General features: G+C 39.0%; 1 long non-coding RNA gene across 2 annotated transcripts; it reads left to right on the forward strand.

The window, feature by feature from the left end:
• Positions 1-1,275: 1,275 nt before the first annotated feature.
• Positions 1,276-24,940, forward strand: LOC131395171 (uncharacterized). Of its 2 annotated transcripts, XR_009216283.1 has the most exons (6): positions 1,276-1,372; positions 15,860-15,912; positions 17,039-17,202; positions 18,391-18,616; positions 23,255-23,337; positions 23,952-24,940. It is a non-coding gene; the product is annotated as an uncharacterized LOC131395171 (long non-coding RNA). The 2 variants fall into 2 exon arrangements; XR_009216286.1 differs by lacking the exon at positions 18,391-18,616.
• Positions 24,941-25,632: the final 692 nt, after the last annotated feature.

The following is a 25,632-nucleotide window of genomic DNA, read 5'->3' on the forward strand; positions in this document are numbered from 1 at the left end:
AATCTCTTACCCTTTTTTTCTCCCAACCAACCTGCCTTCAGCCCTAGAACAATGTATTTAACTATGGCCCCCTTCAGCGCATGAACCTAAAAAGTCTTAGGTACTCTGGAGAAAAATCACACAGTAATGGGAACTGGTGCCAAGAACAATATCATGGTCTCAACTTCAGATAGGATCTCAAGACCTTCTGGCAATCCTTTGATGGGCTTCTAAGCAACTGTCTCTTCAAGTCCTCAAGATAGCATTTTAAGCCTTCACCATTCTCTTGAAAATCTTAAACCTAAGTCCTCAAAGACTCTTAGGCTCCCTTCATAGAGGAATATAGGCCATGCGGTTGGTATACTCTCAACTCTCCTAGACACTCAAATCCTGGAACTCCGTGTTCTCTCAGGTTTCAGTGGGAGAGAAACCTGACTGCGGGCTAATTCCTCCCACCCTCTCTCTAGATCCCACATTCTTTGAATTCCTTGAGGATGTTTTTCCATAAATTATCTACATCCTTTCCTACATTTAAGCACATCCTGTCTATTGGCTCTTTCTTAACCCAATGTTTATTTAAAGAACTTTCTTAATTCTATATTCCTCTATTTCTCTCCTTCCCAGCATAGCCAAGCTTCATGAAAAGAGCAGGAGACATTTATTCTCTCTTCTTCACCTCCCATTTACTCTTCAAACTGAAATGTTTCTGCCTCCCATCAATTGCCTGAATCTCCTCCTGTCAAGATCACTAATAACCTCCTAATTCCTCCATCCAATGGATACCTCCAGTCCTGAGTTTCCTGGCCCTTATCTTAGCCTTCGAGACTCTTGGCTCCCTTTATGAAACTCTCACCTCTCTTGATTTCTCTGATACCACTCTTTTCTGATTTTCTTTTTACCTCTCCAGAGGCTCCTTTTCAATTTCTGTTTTGAGTCCTTCTTCTCCAACCACCATTGCCTTTAAAAGTTAGTATGCTTCAGATTTCATGATGAGTCATCTCTTCTCACTTGACATACTTTCTCTGCAGTTTGGAAGTAATCTAACTTCCTAGTTTTAAATGGCACTCATGCACTTTAAAAGCTTTACTTCTCTGTCTCCTTGATTATAATGCAAATATGTTGAGGGGAGGGACTTGTTTCTTATTCATCATTGTATTTCCAACATCTAGCATATGTGGTCAATAAATATTTGTGGAATTAATAAGGGAATTCATATCTGTATTTTTATCTCAGACCTTACTTTTAAGCTTCGAGATTATTTATCATACTGCCTACTCTCCCTTTCCATTCAGACGTTCCCCAGATGTCCCCCAGATGTCTCAAGCACATATTTCACCTAAACTCATCACTTCTACATGATCCTTCTGGTGTTCAGACAGCAGCCACTCAGCTGGTGAGCGAGTCAAGGTGATTACCAACACTCATATCTTGGTATAGCTTTGTGGTTTTCTGCTCTAGGAGTTACCAGTTTTGAAAAGGAAATTATATTGCAAGAATAATATTTCAGAATTTAGTGACTCATACAAGTATACAAATGTAACCCTTGAAAATATATCCAGGGCTTACTGATCTTGTAGTATACCATAAACCCACACCTTCCTGTATTTGAACATCTGCTTTTTAATCTGCTTAGAACTACTGTCATGCTCCCTTAACTCCTTCTCATCTTTTAAAACAATAGATGAAAAAAAATAAATAAAAATAAAACAATAGATGAGCTGTCAGTTATTTCATGGAGGTCTTCTTGGTTTTTGTCCTCACCTGCCCAGACTGGAGTGCGTCCAGATACTACCTGTCCAGAGCTCCTAAGGCTTGCCTTGCTCATAGACTGTATCACCTACCATAAGAATGACCTGTTGATTTGTTTCCTCCACCAAGTAATGAGCTTCTAGAGGGCAAAAACGTTGTCCTGCTCTCTTATATTCTCTTATATTCTATAGCCCCAGAGACAAGTACAGTGCCTGACACAGAGTAAGTACTTAATAAATTTCGGTAAATAATTCTAGCAAGTTAGGAGTTTTGTTGATGAGATTGAGTGGAAAGAATAAAATTATGTACAATTAAATAGACCAATAGGTTAAACCATAAGTTTTCATCTGGAACACAATTTATATGCTTATATTTACTGATCTTCCAAAGGGGTCAATGAGTTCATCATCCTTAAATCTAATAAGGAGAAGTACAATGATGCATAGTTATTTAATTAAGTGTCATGGTCACTCAGATTTAGCAGTGGTTCCACACACTGGACATGTCCACACAGTGACATGATAAATCTTCATCCACAATTTCCCATGGCATTTTCCTTCTTTCTGCCTTTCTACGTTTTTTCCTGCTTCCCACCTGGAATGTGATCCTGATGACTAGAATTCTGGCAGCCATCTTGGATCCTTAAGAAAAAGACTAGAGAATCACAGAGACCTCTGTCCTGACATTTTTGAGCCACTGAACCAGTAACTACTTACCTCCAGACTTCTCATTACAAGAGAGAAATGAGCCCTAATGTGTTTAAGCCACTATGACTAATAGTCATATTAATTATATCAGTCTTATTCCTAACTGGTAGAATAGCCAGCTACCTGATAGTATTCAAAGCGTTTTGAGACATCTCTATTGTATACATCCCTGCCTCCCCACAAGCCCACTGCATCCCTAACACACACATGATACTGCACTGCACATATACACATACCTCGTTCATCAGTTGGCCTAAACTTGAAATTCCACAATTTGAGACTCATTTCCTTAATTTATGCTCCTAGAACTAGTAACACTTAAACCTTAGACATTCATCCTTTCAATTAATATTTATAGCTTGTTCATCATGTGGCCTGACACTTTGCTAGGGATCCAAAAGTAAATAAGACACAATCACTGCTTCAAGGAACTTACACTCCAATGATAAAGTCATTCCTGAAAACTAACATTAAAAATAGAGATGGTGCATTTTTCATTTTTGCATATTCTATAAGAAGACAGAGTCTTAAAATAAAATTTCTCATGGTATTTTCAAAATCTTTCAACTCACTGGGAGTAAGAACTCTTTCTGATGGAGATATGAGAAGTTTATAAATAGTACGGCCAGTTGGATGGCATGAAATCCCATAACAGGGACTTAGATATGCCTGTGTGGGGTTAAATTTAAGTGATCAATTTCAAAAGGTTCCTCTGAAAAATAACAAGTATGCTGGCACTGATGCTATTTCATCATGTTCTCACTTTTCTCCTTTCCCTCATCAAGTCTGAATTTCCAGTCATTAGTCACTGTGGAATGTGGGATTCTCTCAAATGAGGTTTCAACCTGACACCATCACAATTTCACCTTTCCATAGCTGAAAAAATTTGAGGCATCCATATAATAACCAACACTAGAGATGTGTAAATAATCTGCCACAGGCCCTCAGTGATTAGGATTGTTTGTCTAAAAATGTCCTTAGGTCAGCTAGCAGGATGCTGTTCTTCTAACCTCTTCCCATTCTGGGTTTGTTTTGTTTTGTTTTTTCCATTTGCTGACTTCTCACAGGATGTGAATTTGACTGTAATGTCACAGAACCATGTAGAACTTTTTAGAATTAGTCAAGACCATAAAGCATAGTCCATATGTCCTTCATCCTTAATTCTCAAATAAGGTCTGTTGATGATGTTTATAAAAGATGTCTGCATGGCTATTAAGGACCCCCTGTTCCTCAAAAGATGACTTCTCAGTCATAGAAACGTGTCTTGGTTTTGTTCTTCATCTTTCCTCAAAGTAGCACTACTCATAAGAAAAGAACAGCTAGTTTATCCCAAGAAGAATGGAGAGAATCCTTGACTGTCTAAATTTGCTAATCTCCTGAAATATCAAATATCTGACACTGCTTCAGATGATCCCCATCCATCACAGTCATGCAGACAAAAATCACTGACATTGAAAATTAAAATCCTACACTATTTTATAATGCATATTTTGTTCACCAGACTGATAATGAGTTCTTTTTAAAGGTATCACTGATTCAGCCACCAGTCGCTGCCTGTCGGAAAATGGCAGATTGCTCTTCTGATAATGTGACATGGCATGGAATACATTGTTGAACATAGGCTGCTATTTAAATTACAAAGCTCACACCCTAAGGAAGCAATACCATTAATTGGAAAATGTCTTAAGAAAGATCACAATGTGTCACAACAATGGAGTATCCAGTTATGTTTTTTGGACAAAAAGAATAAAAGAAAATAATGCTAATTTTCTATTCAGTCCATACAAACCATTAGGTACATTTTTAATGTGGAGAAATATTTTTTTTAGTTTTTATTGAATTATAATGACATACTACACTATATTAATTTCAGGTATACAACATAATGATTTGATATTTGTATATATTGTGAAATGATCACCACAATAAGTCTAGTTAACATCCATCACCATAAATAGTTATAAAATTTTTTTTCTTGTGATGAGAACTTTTAAGATTTGTTCTCTTAGTAACTGTCAAATATGCAATACAGTATTATTAACTATAGTCTCCAAGCTGTATATGACGTCCCCATGACTTATTTATTTTATAACGAGAAGTTTGTACCTTTTGACTCCATTCACCTATGAGCTTGGTTTTATTTTTTCTGGTTTATTTTTAGATTTCATGGGAAATTGTTTTTGTGTCTAGCTGTAGCAGAAATGCTGCCACTCTGAAACTTTTTCTCTCCATTTTAGTAAGATTCTTCTTTTATAAAGTTCTCTACTTCAGTTCTAACATTATCATATTCTTATATTGAATTATTTAAAGATAATAATTACCACTCTTCCAAAAATGCCTTGAGGCCTGCACTGCGTGGAAGGAGAATGAGGGTTTGATTTCCTTTTGGCAGGAGAGGGCTAGGCTTCTCTCCAGTTGGACTCACCAACCTGCGTGTCCTGTATGCCACACAGCCTCCTGTTGTAAAGGTCTAGATTCAGACTCTTTTTCCAGATTCCTTGTTTGGGTTTTTCATCAGTCCCAGAAGAGGAACACTTGGTGTTTTATCCTGAGAGTCCAATTTAAGTTGCAGCAAACACAAATGAGGAGGATAAGAACTCCTACCACCCCAGCCAGGTCAATCGAATCCACCCTGCAAATGAATGAAAAGTTAATGTTGTAGCCAAACCACCTCCCATCTTCCTGTTCAATCACCCCCAAACGCAATGCATTAGGACTTACCAGCTCTAATATGAAATCAGCCTTATTCTCTTACCAAAGAAAGCTGGACATGTAGATGTATCTAACTGGAAAATCAATTTTGATAAGAATGGCTAAATAGCACATAGTTTATATATTTATCACGGTGACAATATTACTAAAAACCCACATAGACAGATTGAAATAAAGACATTCCACCTAAAAGAAAAAAAATACTGGTACTAAATGTGTTCTAGTTACAAAAGTCTCTGTGTTTTAACATTTTAAATCAGTCTTCCCTAATTTGATGATAGAATCCCCTAGTCCTTTATAAAGACAAAGATTACCCATGCAATGCCCTCCCAAAGTTTTCCTAAGGGATTGAAAACTAATATGGGGAGAATTGGAGTTCATTGAGCTTCATGGTGTGGTGAAGACCTGGCCAGCAGCATGGCTTCTCCCCTCACCCCGTTCCAGTGCCCCCTGATCCATTAAGGACTCAGTCCAAAGTTCCCAGTTCAAGACAAAAGAGAACTTAAAACATTTGTTCAGAACCGAGATGAATTGACCAAGTTAGGTTTTTGCTAAGTGGGCAGCTACCTTTCAGTGGGTGCAACATTTATTGAACCAGCCAACAGGCAGGGTCCTGTGTCAGATCCTGTAGAGGAGATGAAGAGGAAAATGCGTATAGGGACTTGGACCTAGCAGGAGAATCCCCAAGTATGCGAGTAACTGTCATAAAAAGATCCCTAACCTTCAGCTCTCAGCTTAAATGCTCCTTCAGACAGGCTCTTCCCCTTCTCCCTCCCTAAATCGAAATAGGTCTCCCTTGTTAGCCTTTCTCCTGGTACGTTTTTGTTTTCTTTCCTAACACTTGTTGTAATATACAATTATATATTGAATTCATATTAATTTCTTTTGTATTTGTCTCTGCCATTTAGTTGAAAGAAGGCAGGAATGGCTTGTTCTGTTTGTTTTTTTCCTTTTTCTCACTGTTACTCAGAACTTGGCATGACTGTTTAGCACTGTGAGGTGGACGGGGGGGAATGCTTGTAAAACTTGATTCAAAAACCAAAAGTGAGGTATAAATAAAGTGCAATTAATTGATCTGGGGAGACTTGGGAAGATTCCATAGAGGAAGGAAAATTTAGATAATTAGGATTTCAGCATTCAAACAGGGAGGGAAAGAATGCATCCCTACTGGCTGAGGGAAAAACGTGAGTAAATGCAGAAAGAGAGGAAAGTGCAAGGCGTATTTCTGAGTAGTGGGTTAAATTAGGGTATAGCACTTATGAGGGAGGAAGTAAAAGATAAATCTGAAGAGAGGTGGGGAACTACTTGCGGAGGTTCTGGGTGATATAGTAAAAATTTGGGCACATGATTTTACAATACTTAGTCATAAAGTTTTTTGATCCTCTATATAGCTCTGTTTCCTCATCTCAAAAATAGAAATAGCAATGCTGAATAAACCAACTTTAACAAATTGACTTGGGGAATAGTGTACATGAAGATTTTTTTTTTCCATTTAAAATACAAAGTTCTTGATATTGCTCATGTTGACTACAAAATGAACCTAATATTTAAATATAAAATGATGAGTGATAGAACACAGCGCTTGATTTGTGCTGTTTCTTCTTGGCCATTGTTTTCTTCATCTGACATTTTATGAACAGTTGGACTTTAATGCAGCGTCTAGTACACCAAAGGTTGAACGTCTGCCACCAGCTTCCATGGGTGAGTGCCGATGTATGTGTACACCAATTAGCCCTTGGGAAATATGTGTTTCTGTCGATGAGATTTGCAGTAGCATTCTTTGCCATTGGGTCAGGATCTGCTTTCATTTCACTTTAAAGAGCATCACTCTCCACAATGGGTCAAGCGCTGGGACAGGCTCCTGTGCCAGGAGGAAGCAAATGAAAAATTTCTGCATCAAATCGAGCCTTTCCCATTGCGAGTAATAAGAATGTGTTACCCCATCCACCTGGCTCTGCGGCCTTCTGTACCCCTGGATTCTTGATCTTAAGCTTGCATTTGTCCTTTATAATTTGTGACTTTTGGTTTCCATTCTGGTACTTTACTTCTGGCCTGTCCTGACCTTCAAATTCCATGGGCATTAAACTGCTTTCTTAATTACTTCTTTGACTTAATAAAAATCATATTTACAGTAAAGGCTAACCTTACAGGGTACTTGCTGTCTGCCAATTGCTATACACTCATTATTGCATTCTTGAAATAATCCTTCAACGTGTGTATCTTTATTCTGTTTTATAGATAATGAAATGGAATCTCTAAAGTGATAAACAGCTTGTCTAGGTCACACAACTGGTAGATGGCAGAGGCAGAGATTATACCAGGTCTGTCTGATGCAACATCCATTTTCTTTCCTACACTAACACTCAAACTCCTACTGTTTAACTCCTGCACATCTAAGCTCTTCATTTCCTACCAATTTGCTGACTCACAGCCTGGGCTACACCTATATTCTGCCTTTCTCCAACTATCACTGATTCATGGAACCAGGGAAATAAAATCAGGTTCCATCTTTCACCTAGTTTGTTGGAAAACACTGACTATGGAGTCACATCATTGATTAGAATCCAAATTCTTGCATTTCATATACACTGCACACCTTTTGGGATGGTATTTATCCATTCGGAACCCGGATGCCTCACCTATCAAGTCAGAGGACTTCTCTAGATGATACATAACAAAACTCCCAGGCTTTCTCTCCGGGGCATGCCCTCAGCCCATCTGTGCTGGCACAAGGACAGGCTCTGTCTATCCTCTCCTGATGTGCCACCATATTTGGAATGATACCTCACATTTCCCTTGTGCTTTCTTGACCAGGCAATGTTTGCCACTCATCTTTATAAGGATAAACAGTGTCCCCTTTATGAGAAGCCACTAAAAAATCCTTTCAGATTTCAGTACCTGAAAAGGCTTAGATTTTCCTGAGTAATTTTTCATGTGTTAGCCCTATAGACACTATGCACTTGGAAATCATCAGATTCTTTCTGTCTTTTGATTGCTAGAAAACTCAGAACCAAATGTTTGCCTATCTCTAGAAACTGGAATGCTTTTTGTATACTAAATTTATATCCAATTTCCCTTACTGTTCATTATTTACATCTGTTCTAATTGTCACAACTATTCATTCATTCTCTTTTCCTATATATGATCCTGTATATGATTGAAAAATGGGGCAGAAAGTTTACTAATGAATGTATACTAATGAATGAATAGATAGGTGGATATATAGATTCATAACTAAACCAATAAATAAATATGGAATGCTTTTCTACAGCTACTGACCAAACGGTAAATTTTAGTTTTAATATATTTAGGTCTTGATTATTCCACAACAGCTTATACAAGTGGCCAAAAGCAGCATTGTCTTTAGCAAACTGAAAATGTCTTCAATAGTAGAATCATTAAAAATGATGCCACCAGCAGAATAAAATTTGTCTGCTATGCATTAGGACATCGTTTAGGGTAAAAAGTGATACGTCAATTTTGTCTGCAATGTAAGAAGTTCCCTGTGGTTTTTTTTTGATGCCAGCCAAACTGCAGGGAATTATAGCACTGTTAAATCAATCAAACAATTGGCCCTTATTAGGATTATGTTTCAAAAGTACATACATACCCATATATAAAAGACCACTTTGTTAAGAATGAGGACACCACAGCCTTATAGGAATAATCCATGTGGATTTATAAAAGTCTTGATCCAGCTTAGAACTCTGAATCTCATAGATTCAAACTTCTTAGATGTTTTTTCTCACCCTCCTCTAAAACAAATTAAAACACTCCTATTTCCATTTGAATTAGAAAAAAAATAATGGCCTTTTTCTTAGGTTTGGTGTTTAAAGAACTAATCAGCATGAAAACACTGTGTGTGCCACTAGTGGTGTACTGTATTTGAAACCTGCGGAAATTCATCCAGACTTTTGTTTTACTCGGAAAATGTTTATTGAGCAACTACCATGTGCCAGGCACTGTGCTAGATCCTGAGAATACAACGATAAATAAGACAAAGGGTCTGTCCTCTTGGATCTTACATTCTCCTAAGATAAGACAGTAACAGTACAGCGCAGTACAGCCCAGTACGGATAGGAACAAAAACAATTGCAGATACTGATAAGGATTTAAAAAAAAATAAAACACAGTAATAAGATTACATTAGTCAGTATACAATCAAGGAAATCTCTAAAATAAAGCTAATGAATTAGTCAAAGAATGGAAGAGTCAAATAGGACAGTGAGACTTTCCAGAGATTAGCAAGAGCAGAAATGTCATTACCACTCCTACGTCGGAGGGACAAAGGAATAAGGTTGTGTTAACCAGATTCGAAGGACTGGGGTCATCATGGGAGAAGCTGGAACCACTGTGCACCTGAAGGAGTGAGCTGGAGCCACAGAGACAAAAAGAGGCACTGCTGGAGACATCACTCCAGGCAGAGAAAGGGGGAGGAAATACCTTCCATCTCTGCGTCAGTGCCACCCATTGGTCAAATGCGACAGGAATCCAGCTGACATGCCAGCCTGGAAAATACAGCGTGAAGTAGTCAGCCCCCACTGTCCAAGAGTCCAGTAGGAGATGGGCAAGCATGGGATCTGAGGTCAAACAAGCCCAGGTTTGCACAAGAATAAAAAGTGACCAGGGAGCAGAGGAGCTATTTTAAATAGTAGGCAGGGATGGTCATTCTAGGAGGTGACATTTGACAGAGACCTGAGGACGAGAAGGAGAAAGCCCGGGGGGATCTGAGGAGAGCATTCCAGGAGGAGAAACAGCAAGTATAAAGGCCCTGAGGGCGGAAAAGACCTTGTCAAGCTTGAGCAATGGCAGAAGACTACATGTAAAGGAGAGATGGGAGATGTGATCAGACAGTCGACTGGAAACAGCTCATTGTAGGCTCTTGAGGGTCATGATAAGGAGTTTAGATTTTATTATTGTATTAAATGAAGAAATCTTGATGTGTCTTCTCTATTTGCAAAATAGGTACTGTGGAAATTGAGCATGATATGGCTTAAAATTTGCCTGCCAATCTTAGGGAAAGATGGCTCAACTCTGACCTTGTGAGGACAGTAATGTAGAGCTGGAGGAGAGTTCTCTGGCTATGTCCCTTGGCTACGTCTCTTCATCCTTGCCTGTGTCTCCCCATTCTCAACAGTGCACATGTATTCAAATCAACTTGGAAGAGAATTTGTGAGCAAGCACCCAAACAAACAGAACTCACGCTTCGCTGTCACCCTTCCTCCCATGTAAATGTGGAGAAAGTTCCACTAACTTCAAGTCACCAACCTAGCTACTGATTCAAGCCCTGGCAACTCATTTTCTCCTGATTCTTTCTAAGCACCACAGATAAGAATCTCTGTCCTTGGTTCTATTACTTTATTGTTCTTTATAAGAAAATGGCAAGAAAAAAAAGAAATGGCAAGAAAAAAAACAGTAAGCTATTAATGAGAATTCTGACCTGTCTGGAGATGGTCTTTTATGACTTATAATATTGCCATTAGGTTGCTAGTGATTTTAGGAACTATAAATTTTATACAACGTAGACTCATTATCCTCATCATCTTCTACTTATTAACCAAAATTTATTTAAATCAATTAACAATATGGAAAACATTTTTTCTTTAAAAATTTATGGAGAAAACAATATAAATGACAAGGAACAACAAGAAAAAATTTTTTAAGAAAAAATTTTAGGGAGTATTAAGTGATAAATTAGATTAAGGTATATGAGGTATTTATCTGTTCAGGAAGTAGTTCGTTAAGTCCCTACCACACACCAAGCATCATGGCAAATACTGAGGTCACAACTAGAATGTGGTCCCAGACGTGGTCCTGGACCTCCTAGAGATTTATGATTAATGACCACGTCTTGTATTTCTTGTGGCAGCTACAACAATGCCTTTGCTCATAGCAGGTGTTAAATAATTATAGGTCAAATGAATTAACATGTGATTTCCATTTTATGTATTAATTTCATCAAAAGGAACCAATTTTTGTAACAGTTAACTTACAGCCAGAAAAATCCATGTTAGAATACCAAGCAAGCAGGTTTAAACGGAAAACCGACTTTATTCAGTTAAAATAAAATTGTTAAAGTCAAGAGCCGAAATGGCATGCGAAAAATGGTATATCACTGACAAAAGGATACAGAAACATTTAAAAAGTGAACTTTTGAGTAAAGTTTTCAAAGAGCAAAAAAAAAAAAGAAAAGAAAAGCCTAAACTGACTTTCCCAGTAAGATGCAAGGTTTAGCAATGACTGGGAGGCAATAGTACAACTGATAATCCAAGAATCCAGTACCTGCTAAAACCCCATATAAAACACCACCTTTTCAAGTTGTGTAATTTAATGTGGAAGCAAATTAGCATAGCACATAGAACAGAAAAGATAATGTCAGTTATTTCCAACATTTATCTGGAAAGTTATACCCAAGATTCACTTAATGGGAACACATAAGATGTGTGACTGTGTGAAAGATCAAGTGTTTGCTATATAATAATGCTATTTTTCCTCATTTACCCCATTCTTATAGCCTCTCATACCTGTAAAAATTCTCTAGCATCATATATGGTCAGAGATAGAGTGAAAATCTCTTATTATTATCTACTGTATGATCAGTAAGCTAATTAACCTAACAGTAATGCTTACTATAATAATCTCTGAATGTTTTGAAACCTGAAATTTTCTAAATGTTTGCTGATATAGATGTTAAAACATTACATTTTTAAAGAATCAAGCCAGGATCAATGAAAGAACAGCCAAATGAATGAGACTATATGTCAACCTTGTGTTAGACACTAGAGAATATTATACAGAAATAATACTAAAGAAAAAGTGATGAAGAATTCAATTTCCATCATTTCACGTAATTAAATGATAGGCTGAAATAATTTTAACTTGCAGGAGATAAATACTCCACCAAATCTGGCCAAAGATCTGCTTTTCTAAGGAAATAAAAGAAGTTCATTGTATCCAGATTTAGGATAAATCTGTTCCTGTAAGCAGAGGCATCTGTTGTTACTAGCATTTTTTGGGTGTGTGAATATGAATTGAATATGAATTTTACTTTCATAAGCTTCTTTTTTCATGTATTTTCCAAATTCAAAAGTTCTAGAGAGATTTAAAGGAAAGGAGTCCACCCAAAGTCTAAAGAACATGGGATATATCTTAACTAGAAGGAAGAATCAGTGTGAATGTTGAGAAACAATGTGCTTCTATGCTTGTTTAGCCTGGTAACTCAGGGTTTTAACAAAGTAATGTATTAGTCTTGTATTTGTGAAAAACCGAAGACCACTACAGATCTTTGAAGGCAGGACTGTACCAAGTAAATCTGAAGCATCTGCAGGCCTAGCAGGATGGAATGCGGCCAGGAATCAGACAAACAGGGAATATATTTCTTCCCCTAAAGTTAAATGAATATATATCCAAGGAAAATGGCTGTTGTGATGGTTGATTATCACAGTGAAGTTCAAGCTTCGAACCTGGTTTTAGCTTCCCTTGTGTCAGTATGAGGATTTGCACACACACCACCAGGTTCCATCTTTACAGCTAAAGCTTTGGCAGAGTAGTTAGGAATGCTTATTCTGGAAGCAATGAGAACTGGGCTCCAGGCCCAGCTCCACCCCTTCCCAGCTGTGTGACCCTGGGTAATCGGTTTACCTTTGCAAACCTCATCAACTTCACGGGATGGTGAGGGCTGTGGGAGATAAAGCTTATCTCCCCACCACTGAGAGTTTTTTCCAGGTCCAGAGACCTGCACTGGCCTCTCTCCATGTTCTATTTGCTCTGCTCTGCCTCTGGGGAAAGACTTCTCTGATTAGTAAATTTGGAAGGAATAATTGTTCACACTCAGCTTCAAAGAGCAAGCATGGCCACCAAAACCATAGAGAACAAAGATATGTTCCACTTTTCCATGCCTTACATCTTACCTGGGAGGCCTGTCCCAGTTCAGCATCGTCATGATTGCTCAGTAAGACTTAGTGCCACGTCTCGCAACATGGCCTCTATTAATAATCAAGGTGAGATTTACCCTTCTATTTCTCTCTTTTATCTTCTCAATGAGTTTAGAAGCCTGATGGGGAAGACGCGTGCTATTTACTAGGTGTCCCCTTGGAGATCCCAATATTTACTGTTATTATTACTACTAGCTATCACGGGTCATTCACTGATTTGGGAAAGGGGAAAGGGTTGAAAATATTAAGTACTCTGCATTACCATTCCTCAGAAATTCATTAACATCTATTGGATAAATTATAAAATAGTGGAACTATAGGGAACCTTAAAGACCATCTAAACTAATGCCATCTTGATACAAATAGGAACCTTAGCGCTTAAATTGATCCCAGTCCTATAGATAGCCAGGAGCAGAATCAAGACACAACCCAAGTTTTCAGACTCCTAATTCTCCAGACTCCTGATCTAATGTGCTTCTTACCACTCCCTCCTGTACCCTTGCAGCTGCTCTAAATCAGCAATTCATTCTCAGTTTTTCTTTCGCACTTTTTTTTAACTAGTCAATTTCTCTTTTATTCTCAATTCAGAGTTGGGGTTTTGGAGAGCACCTCAGAAATAAGGAGGGGAGCCGGGAGAACTAAGTAGTAGTTTAGATCACTCGATTTGACTCAGGACAGGAAGTGCTATATTCATATCAAATAGTTTATTATAGTTTTTCAAGACAAGCCAAAGATTTGCCAGCCCAGTGGTTCACAAGTGTGGTCCCCAGTCCAGCAGCATCTGGAAACTTGTTAGAAAGGCAACTTCATTAGCCCACCCCAAAACTACTGTCTCAGTCTGCTAGAGCTGCCGTAACAAAATACCATAGACTGGGCGGCTTGAACAACAGAAATCTGTTTTCTCACAGTTCTGGAGGCTATGAAGTCTAAGATCAAGGTGTCTACAGATTTGATTTCTTCTGAGGTCTCTCTCTCTCTCTGGCTTGCAAATGGCTGCCTTCCTGCTGTGTCTCCACATGGCCTTTCCTCTGTGTGTGAGCATCCTTGGAGTCTCTTCCTCTTCTTATAAGGAAAATCAATCCTGTTGGATTAGGGCCCCGCTCTTATGACCTCTTTTAACCTTAATTTCCTCTTTGAAGGCCCTATCTTCAAATGTAACCACATTCTAAGGTACTGGGGTTGCAGTTTCAATATATACACTTTGGGAAGACATAATTCAGTCCATAACATCCACTGAGTAGGAAACTCAGAGGTTGGGGCCCAGCAATCTGTGTTTTCATAAATTCTCCAGGTGATTTTAATGCAAGTTAAAGTTTGAGAGCTACTGTGCCAGCCAGTGAGGACACCAACTCTCCATAAGGAAAGGGTAGTCTGGGCTGAAGCAATGAGCTTATCATGAGGATCTATGGATTTCTGAGAAAGGACTGATTCTGGTTCATAGGCCCACACAGAAAGACTAATCTAGAAGACCTCAGGACCAGTGGTGTTGTGGGAAAAATGTGAGTGTGAAATAAAGAGAGCTCTAAGCAAAGAGTCTAACAGTGGAGATTGCGCCCAGGCAAGGGTCTAGACAGCAAGGGCATGACTGCAGCCTCCGTCAGATACCGTCTGTGCTGGAAGCACATGCAGGAGTGGATAGATTAGACTCCAGTCCGTTCTCCAGCTGGCCCTGGGAAGCGGAATGAACCTTGTGGACTGAGTAAACCACCCCACTTGGATTCTTAGATAATTCTGGAAGTGGTGGGATCTCAAACAAGAACTGATGCTCTATTTTAACACATTGAAGCCTACCTCAAAATGCAAATGTAAGATACAAGAGGCAATACATTAATAACGTCACTATTGAGATTAATTAATCTCAAAGGAAAGATTGCTCTGTTTCCTGAATGAGGCAGGAAGGAGTAAAAGAGATAGAGACATTTTAGGATTTCAAATCCTGGCTGGCTGTCAGAATCACCTGAGGATATTGTCAAAAAATGGATTTCACAGAGGCCAGCCCCATGGCCTAGTGGTTAAGTTCTACACGCTCCACTTTGGCGGCCAGGGTTCAGTTCCTGGGCGTGGATCTACACCATTCATCAGGGGCCATGCTGTGGCAGCAACTCACATACAAAATAGAGGAGACTGGCACAGATGTTAGCTCAGGGTGAATCTTTCTTAGCAAAAAAAAAAAAAAAATGGATTTCACAGACCTGCCCCTGTCTGACTGAATGACTCTCCAAAGATAGGGCTCAAGCCTCATTGCTGCCTTGTCTTGTGGGTAAGTGGAAAGTTGGAATGACATACACAACTAACTGAAATAGTGGTTCATCATTATTAAGCAACAGAGATATAAAAACAGTACTCATACTTTTTTTGGGTTTTTTTTAGTGAGGAAGGTTAGCCCTGAGCTAACATCCGTCGTCAATCCTCCTCCTTTTGCTGAGGAAGATTGGCCCTGGGCTAACATCCGTGCCCATCTTCCTCCACCTTATATGTGGGATGCCTACCACAGCATGGCTGGACAAGCAGTGCATAGGTCCATGCCCGGCATCCAAACCCGTGAACCCAGGGCAATCGAAGCAGAGCATGCAAGCTCAATCATTACGCCACCAGGCCGGCCCCAGTACTCATACTTTTTATCACATATTTTACAAGAACTGGAAAAAGAAAAGAAGTGAAAGAAGCGTATTACAAAATAACTCCAGGTTTAGAATTTAGATATTATGAAATGATAACACTGACATGGGAAATGGAATAAAAATTTCTTCCCCCCCTCTCTCTTTTCTCTTACCCTAGTGCGGCTATCTGCGTGAAGCTGTCTGGCACCTTGACCCATTCGCCACACACAGGTATGCTACTTGCTGACACTGCGTTAGGATGCCACCATTTCAGCACTGGGAGTATGACCCCACACCCATTTTTAAAATATACTTACTCTCCTTTGCCATTTAATGTTAATATAACTTTAGATATATAGATATATATCTATATAGATATCACTTTTGTCAAAATTCAGATTAAACTTGAAAAATGTATTTTTTCATAGGGTAATGATCTAAACAATCAGCTATGTTAGTTATAAAAGAGATTCTAAAAATTAACACAAGCCCTCAGCCTCCAAAAATCTGAAACAAATTTGGCAAATTTCAAAACAAATTCAGTAAAATCATTTCCTTTTGAAATCTTGAGATGATTATGCTGTCTTCTTGTCAGGCATCTGTGTTTCTAAAAATTCGCTCTCCTTTCAGACCAAATTTAGTTTACTTTTATATAAGTGCCTTACTTCTGTTAATCATTTTGGAGAAGCTGCCTCCTTGTTTTTTAAAAATTAGCCTCTGGATGTATGCAAAATGGGTTCATGTGTTTCATCTTCCTAACATCAACAGAGATGACTAGAAACTCTGTTACATGGCTACTAATTCTACCTGTAACACAGACCTGAAAAATCCGTTGTTCACAAAACCAAGACAGGTTTATACGATATATGTAATAAGTTGACAAGATTTTTGCGGGGGGTTTTGATTAAATCACAGAACTAACAATTACATTGCTTTATTTATTTCAAACAGCCTCTTCTATATTATCAAAGTTTTTTGTTTGTTTTTACTTTTTTCTTTTTGCAACATTTTCTGCTATTTCCCACCATATTTGGCTATTTGAACTACAATTCATAAAAGGTCACCAGTAATAACTCATTGGTATAATTTTCACATTCATCTGTGGATTCAACTGTGTGGCAGTTGGCAATCTCAACCCACTTGATATAGTTCCCATAATATCACAAAAAGATGGCCTTTAAATAACTCTCTTCCATCTGCCTTAGATACCAATGGGGGAGAGGCTTCAAATTAACTTTGATAGTTTTAGTTAAGAATGTTAATGAACTTGTTTACATCATATTTGTCTCCAAAACATGAATGTGAAAACAACATAGTGTATAATTACTTTTTAGAATCTACCCCTGTGTCTCCACAGAAATTTTGCACCTGTCCCAGATCTTTCTTTGGAGCTTTATGATCTGTTAGCAACATTAAACAGCTACCTCTGTTGGAATTAGAGACCAATGGGACCATTCCATGTGATTCCTGTGGTTCGTCTGAACACAGCTCCTCTCTTCTTGAAAGCACTAAGACAAACAGGTATATAAGATAAAATGTAGCATTTGCACACAATTCCCATTCTCATTGGTTTATGGGACAAGCACTTATTGAGTTCTTCTGCAGACTAAAGAATGTAATAAGCACTGGGGAATATGAAGGAGATATTCTCTCGGGCCTCAAGGAGCTTACAGTACAAAGTGAAAAGTATAGTGTCACTACACAATTTGTTCCCTTGAGTACCGATTTTAAGCAAGATGTTATACAAGAAATAGGTGAAACGAACATGGAACCTGTCTTCTAGGAATTCACAAATAGGAGAGAGAAAGTAAAAAGGTGAAGAAGGCTGAAAATGACAAGTAGCATCAGTGAAGCGTGGATAAAGTGCACTAGGTATTGAGAGAAGGATGGCAATATGACCAGGAATGCTCAGAGCGAGATCTCTGCTATTTTGTTAAGCTATGATTATAAAAGGTTATCAGCCAAATTTCTTTTCATGAGAAGGATTCATGTAGAAAAAAATCGTAAAATAGATATTAAAGTTATTTTCCAACATGTATCAAAATAACAGGATACAGTGTACTTGATAGCGTATGCCCAATAGAAACACATTTGCATAGCATCTGATCTGCGGTTTTTCACAGTGCTTTTGTTGGAAGTTGACAGAAGCCTTCCAGGTGTCAGTGTTTTCCCCGGAAAGACATTTTCCATTCCCACATCTCCACACAGAGTGAGTGTGACATTATATGCTAAAACGACATTGTCAGATTTTGGTCTAAAAAGGATCCTTATGAATTTGCCAAATATTTTTTGACTCCAGATATAACTTCCATCAGTAAATGTAACATGAAAAATAAATATGCAACTGGCTTTTAGGGCCCATGTGTTGAGCGTTTGGAAAAATTAATCTTCTAGAGAGTGCCATATTAGTGCTCTTCTGTGGCCAAACCATAGACATTGTACATTCAGTGTGGTACATTTCTGAAGGACAGAGTTTAGTTAATAAGTAAAAAACAATATTAGAAAGGGAGAAGTATTACATGGTAAAACCAAATGCTGTAATGCAATCCATGTTTCATACCTTGCATTTTTTTGTCTTATACATTTATAGATTTTATTTTCTCAGTGTTTTACCTTATCCAACAAGACTCCAAATCCTTAAAGGTTAGTATTGGCTTTGACTTCTCTCCTGAAAGAAGGTCTTCTTCCCTGCCCTTTTCACCCATCCAGCTCCTACTTAGGACTCAACACAAATGAAACCCAAAGGAATACAGGATCAATACTAAGTATTTTACAAGCAAAAGATGGATGCAGACTATGATCCGAAATCCGAAGAACAGGCTTGTATATTAAAAGCTGCTAATCATTCTCAGGACTCTGAAAGCCTGTCAACAAAGACGTTCAAAAGCTGTCATCCTGGGAGGTATCCAAAATTGGAAGCAGGCAGTGCACACAGGTATCCGGAGACAAGAACCAGGGTTCAGACCCAGGGCAGCTCAACGCGATCTGCCCCACACTTGCACCTCACCCAGCGCTGTTTGCCGTGCGTCACCACAATGTTCAGCTGCTTTCACTCCGCAGCATCGCAAAATGGTCATATCACCTTGGACATAACCTCATCCCCTAAGGCCTTGCTCAGAGCCTCCACCCTGATTCTTTACCTCAAATTCCCAGCAATTTTTCTCTTCCAACTTCCTGTACCATTTTCGAATCTATTCTGCGCAATTAATAGAGCGTCTGACCACTTGTATTGTTAGATAAACTTGAAACACAAGAGTTTATAAAAAGAAGATGAAAACCAGGCTGAGAAAACCTGAGGCAAGGCTGGGGCAGAAAATGAAGTTTAGGCACATGTGTGGGTCAGTCAGCCCTGGTGGAAATTCAGATGCAGGCGATCACAAGGTGGAGTCTGTAACTAATGAAGCATTCTACAAAGGAAACATTTTCTAAATACCTGTGCCAAAAGCTAAGGTCAAAGTGGTAGTTCAGAACCACATTAGGCAAGCCAGGAGGGCAGGAAAGTACTGAATATTAGAGCAGGCAACAGACCTTGGAATCCAGAGAGATTCTAAGCCAATTTTCAGGTGTGTTGTGAAGGATAAAAGACACGGTGTATCTAAAGAAGATCCCCATTCTTTCCCCAGCAGCTGCACTCTTTCCAATCTCTCCCAAGAATCTTGGCCATATGACCTCACATGGAATCTTTCTTATTTGAGTTCTATTTAAAGCAAGCCATATCTGATTCGAGGACGCAGAGGGTCCCACGACCTTGCCATACCCATCATGGGGCAGAAAGCCTCTAAGATCAGGGATCATAGCAGAGGACTTTGACTTTTTTGCTCTTTATTCCCAAACCCAATCCAGAAAAAATAAATAAATATGGAAAAACATAGGATTTTGCACATATTCAAAGTCAGGTTATTTTTAATATCCTATTAAGGTGTTATTTGACACCCTGTTTATAAAAGAATGACTAGCCCCAGTTTTATCACCTCTGGGTTCTTGTGTCCTTCCTACGCTATGTCTATTGCCTTTATTGTGCTTGATGGATGCTTGCCCTACCATGACCCCTGCAGAGTTATCACACAACTATTTTTGAAGAATTAAATAAATTATAAAAGTATGTTTCCCATATTCCACACTTATCCTCCACCTGCAGCCACTAGCTGGCATTTCTTTCTGCTTTGAAATAGCAATTTCTGATCCCCAGAGGCTTATCAGAGTGAAACACACTTTCCTTGCTGGTGTATCCAGAGGGCTAACTCAGAAATGACTGGGCTTTTTTTTTTCAGAAAGTTGTTGACACCCCTGCAATACCCAATAAAACTATTAATGGTCATATAAAAGTAAAATGACATTTAATTTGAATTTTTTATTGCTTTTTAGGGAATTAGAAATACAAAATGCTCAACCACAAAAACAATAGATAACATACATAACAAATAAAATTGAGTGAATCAAAATTGTAAACAAATAAATGAATAAAACTCCAAACTCAGTCAATACTAGGGGGAGAGGAGAACCCAAACCATGTTAATCTTTCAGGAGGTGGTGCCCCAGCTAGATACCCCCTGACTACAAGTTCTCCTAATAGGCCCTGAAACCACAAGGTAATTGCTCCTCCTTCATTCTTTTAGTGATAGAATACCAAAAGTGATTTAGCTGGGGGTGTGTTCACAAAGCTAGAGAGTACATTAGCCAACCTCCCTTGCAGCTACAGAGGCTCAAATAACCGAGTTTTGGCCAATGGGATATGGCTGTAAGTAGTGTGTGACAAATGCAGCTTTTGGCCTTAAACCTTTGGTGCCCTTTCTCCATTCCTACAGGCTGGAACATGACCCTGGTACTGGTCACCATGTAAACAAGGACAACTGACACGACTGACCTTAAGCGGAACTCACCTGTTGCTATGACTGTCAAAAAAAGAGATAAACTTGAATCTTATTTAAGCTATTGCACTTGAAAGGTCCCTTTGTTTCAACAACTTAGCCTTTGCCCTAAACATCACATCCATCAATTCATATCCAGGCCTCATTTAAAACTGTGTCCTTCTGCTTTACCTTAGCGCCAATGAAGAATGCCCAAACACTCCTCCTTACTGAAAATGGAAAACTAGTTCCAACTACATTAACTGGGGTGAAGAAACAGATATAGTTCTCCTTGTATCTATGACTAAGAGCTTCATTTCCTGGGACAAGAGACCATCAGTTTTCAACAACATATCAGATATTGTTCTAATCAGAACTCTTTTCATTGCCCAAAACAGTGACTCGCTGATAGGATATAAAGCAAGGGAGCTTCAAATAATGCTATAGATTCACAGAATCCATAGCAAAGTACCAACAGGATTCATGAGAATTGAAGTCAAGGAAATGAGACAACTCACTTCATCTCTCAAGATTTACATGGCTCCTAGTTTCTACTTCTCTCTGCACAATTTCTCTGTCCTCTTCCTTCTCTTTGCAGACCAGCTTTCTGGTAAGGAGGTCAGGCCCTGAGCTAGTACAAGTACCATTCTCCCAAAATACCTCAGCCCTTCTCCAGAATTCTTCCCCTCTATCTTTTCATCCTGCTGTGATCTCCCTTGTTTTTCATCCAGCTAATGTTTTGGTTACTGATTTCATCTGCACCTGACGCCACTGCGCACACACAGGACGCATCATGGGGAGCCAAAGAGTCACTCATCCTGGGTCTCACTCAACGAGGCCTCAAAATAAGTATCTAATAATCTCTCTGAATTATTTTATACATGTAGTCTCTGGTATACATTTAAGATCCTATTCATAAAAAAACTTTGATAACCCATTACTAGATACCCAGAGAGTATCACAAATTACTTTTAAAATAAAACCCCAGGGACCGGGCCAGTGGCGTAGTGGTTAAGTTTGCACGCTCCGCTTCAGCAACCTGGGGTTCATGGGTTCGGATCCCAGGCGCAGAGCCACACACTGCTCATCAAGCCATGCTGTGGCAGTGTCCCACGTGAAAAATAGAGGAAGATTGTCGCAGATGTTAGCTCAGCGACAATCTTCCTCAAGCAAAAAGAGGAAGATTGGCAACAGATGTTAGCTCAGGGCCAATCTTCCTCACAATAAATAAATAAATAAATAAATAAATAAAATAAAATAAAACCACAAATAATTTTTATAAACAGCATAATTATTACGTTGTAATTCATGTATTAAAACTATTATTTCTTATGTGATAATATTAAAAACTAGTTTTAACTTTTTAAAAATACATGTTAATGAAAAGAAGGAAGAGAGGGAGGCAAGGGCCCTGCTCGACCTCTGAAAGGCCCTGACCTGGTTTCAGCTCTCCACTGCTCACTCGGCTCTAGTTGCCCACACATCCACACACGTCCTAATGAAGGCTGTGGATGCAGAGAAGTGAGGAATAAATAACAAGTAAGTGGAGAATGCTGGGAAGACTGGCCAGAAAGCTATAGAGGAAGGAGATTTCTTTCAACTGGGAAGGTCAGAAGTGGACATGGCATTTAAGTTGGTTGGAAGAGAAGAAGAAAGTCATTTTACAGTCTAGGTTCAATAAACAAAACATGGTGCTTTGTAAACAGACACAATGGCTTCTCCACAGCCCTCTGTTGTCATATCCGCAAATTACAGTTGACTTCTAGAGATTCATTTTGGGGAACTAACCAAAGCCCTCAATAGGGTAATATATTAGGTCTGTGCCAGTTATGAGACACTCTTTATCAATTGCCTTGTGTGCCTGAGAAGGGAGGGAATAAGACACAGAATAAGCAGGTGAGGGGCAATGGGCCAGGGTGGGGAGCAGGGCAGAGAAGGCCCATAGTGGAGACTCTACCCAGAGGACAGCCTTGGTGGTGCATGGATGGAGCTTGCGGTGAGCCACACAGACTCTGGCCATGACACACACGAAGGGAAGAATACGATAAAATACCCATTTTTTGCCTATATTATTATTTTGCCCAGAGCCATCCCGGAAAGAAAGAAAATGATTAGAAAGGAAATTGAGGTTATGGAGTGCCCGAACATAAGATCCATGAAGGCACGAACTTTGTCTAATTTATGTCTGCTTTATTCCAGAGCCTAGAACAGTGACTGGCACTCAAATATTTTTGAGGTGTATGAACAAATGCCTAAGCCCTGACAAGCCCTGTGCTCGGTACTTTACCTACATGAGCTCATTTAAGTCTCACATATAAACACAGATGAGGAAATTGAGGTACAGAGACAATAAAAGTCTTGCCCAAGGTCATCCAGCCAATGAATGGCAGTGCCAGAATTCAAATCCTGGTCTAATTGACTAAAGCCAGTGCTATAAACCACCATGAAACACTTCTTCACCAGACAGGAAACCAGACTATGACTACAGCACACAGTAATCTCGGTTTGGCACACTCACTCTGATGATAGCATCATTTGGATGGAAACTGGAGGAACCAGTTTTAAGGAAGAGTAAGGGGGTGCAGCATATTAAGCGAGGCTGAGCCATCAGGCTGACTATATTTTACGGTCTCAAATTTGGTTCGCCTGAAGTTTAATTAGGACCAGAACCCGTTTAAAGCACAAATGGAAAGTTATTTTTATCTCTGATTCTCTCTTTGGTTTAGAATTCCGTAGAAGACAGACAGAAACTGTTCCTTCATTAAGCAGTGGCATCAAAATCTATCACCTCAGTATTGAAAAGCACCAGGTAATTTCTTGTTTTCAGAAACCTCAATTTGTTGCTAATGAAATTCCAAGAAGTCTGCAATGACCAAATACTCAGAAATATTTTGGTGAATCTTTGGCAGACTTAAACTGAATTATTTCTATATCTAACCATTTCTATTAATCATCACAACCTCAAAGACATTTATTTGATTCTAATACTCTACAAAATAATAAATGATAGAATAATGAAAAGATAGGATGAATAAGTGGGAGGAAATGTATATTAAATAGTGCCATTCAACTTGTCTTCATTACTAATGGACTTTGGCAGGTGACATTGTGCATTCAGGCTGTCTGCTTCTGAATGTTTCTACTGAATACCAGAGAAGTGTGATGCAACAAAAACCAAAGTGACCGCCAGCCTTGTGCTAGCTCGTAAAGAACGGAAATGAGTCATCCATTTTTCACCCACACTCTTGAAACTAAACCTGAAAGGGAAAAAGTTTAATGCAAAATACAACTCCATCTTGTTTATTGCCCTGTCCACATCTGCTAGAACAGCGCCTGGTATGAATGTTTCTGGCATAGATGTTTAATAAATATTTGTTGAATGAATGAATAAGTGAATTTTTTTCTGTTGTTCCCTCAATCTAGAAATATGCAGGACAGTGAGAACAAGAGAACAATGCTGATTACCCACAGAGCGCTTGAGTTTGCCGGGACTGCAGATAGACTCGTAGTCAAGATCCACTTAGACACTTAACAGGCATCTTAAATTTAACATGTCTAAAATAGAACTTACCATTTCCTCCCTTATAAATTGGTCTCCCCCAATCTTCTCTCAGTAAATGTGCTTCTATCCAGCCAGCTGCTCAGGGAAAAATCCCAGAAGTGATATTTGATGCCTCTCTTCCCCTCATTCCCTACATCCAAACCCTCAGCAAGTAGACTCTGCTCCCAAAATGTATCCTGTATCTAGTCACTTTACCCTCTCCATTACTACCACCCTAATCCCATCACCACTGTCAAACATCTGCACTGCCACAATAACCTCTGACTGGTCCCCCCGCTTCCAAGTTTACCTTTCTGCAACTTAATCTTTATCCAGTTCTGCACTAGGTAATTTCCTAGTTTCAGAAACAGTGATCATTTTAATCATAAATATTATTTAATCCTCTGCTTATAACTCTCCAATGGCTTCCTGTTGTACTTAGAACAAAGTCTAATCTGCCATTACTTCCAGGCCATGTGTAGTCAGGTCTCCTCACTGTCTCTCTGACCTCATCTTCCACTACACTGCCCCTTTTGCCCTCGTCATGCTGGCTTGCTTTCTTCGGTTTGAACATTCCCATTGCAAGGACTTTGCAACTGCTGTTTCTTTGCATGGAATGCCCTTCCTCCAAATCTTAATGTGGCCCGTTCCTTCTCATCATTCAGGCTTTAGCACAAATGTCTCCTTATCTAGGATGCCTTCCCTGAGTAATGTTGACCCTCTCCACTATACCTGCACACCAGGTACATTCTATCACATCATCCTGTTTTACATTCTCTGTAGAACTTAATACTATCTGAAATTACATTATGAATGTATATGCTTACTTGATTATTGTATGTCTCTCAACTAGGATATAATTTTAATAAAACTAGGGATCTTATTAGTCTTGTTCTTCATCATTTCTCCTGGACCTCAAAAAATGTTTATTGAACGAATGAATGTTTTTTGGAAGTCTTTGAGCGGTATTTGTGCTTGTTTTTGGTACTTTTATTGAGTGTTAATTGGTCATTATTTTATGGGGTCTCTGCAAGCAGGACTGAAACTATGATTGAGACTGAGTCCTTTTATATTGGCTTTAGAGCAGAATCTGACAGCCCTCTCTTCAGGAAACACTTTTAAATTGCCAGTGTATCACAGAACCAATTCTGACACATCTGTATCAAAATGAATTTCCTCAATTCTGTGTGTACAGCATTCAAATTTTTTTCTACATATTACCCACATCCGGCATGGCCATTATAGCTAAATGACTCTTTTAACCACACATTTCCCATTGCTTCTCTGCCCCCCCATTTTTATTTATATTGATAATTTCCTAAATGTAAGTTTCCTAAATGTTTTAAATGCTGGCAGAAAAAAGCAATTACTCTTTGCAATGGCAGAGAGATCTGTTGTTACTCAGCCAAGTGCTTCTTCAGTAGCTAAGTTCTCATTAGAAAACTAACTTTCCAGAGTCGTTCAGAGGTGTCATTTAGAATGATTTCACTTTACTGAGCCAGGGTGTCACATCACGACACCTGAGGCTGCTTGCCCTGGAGCATCACAAAATGATGCTCCGTC

The sequence above is a fragment of the Diceros bicornis genome, chromosome 1, assembly GCF_020826845.1.
Source record: "Diceros bicornis minor isolate mBicDic1 chromosome 1, mDicBic1.mat.cur, whole genome shotgun sequence".
Classification (NCBI taxonomy): domain Eukaryota; kingdom Metazoa; phylum Chordata; class Mammalia; order Perissodactyla; family Rhinocerotidae; genus Diceros; species Diceros bicornis.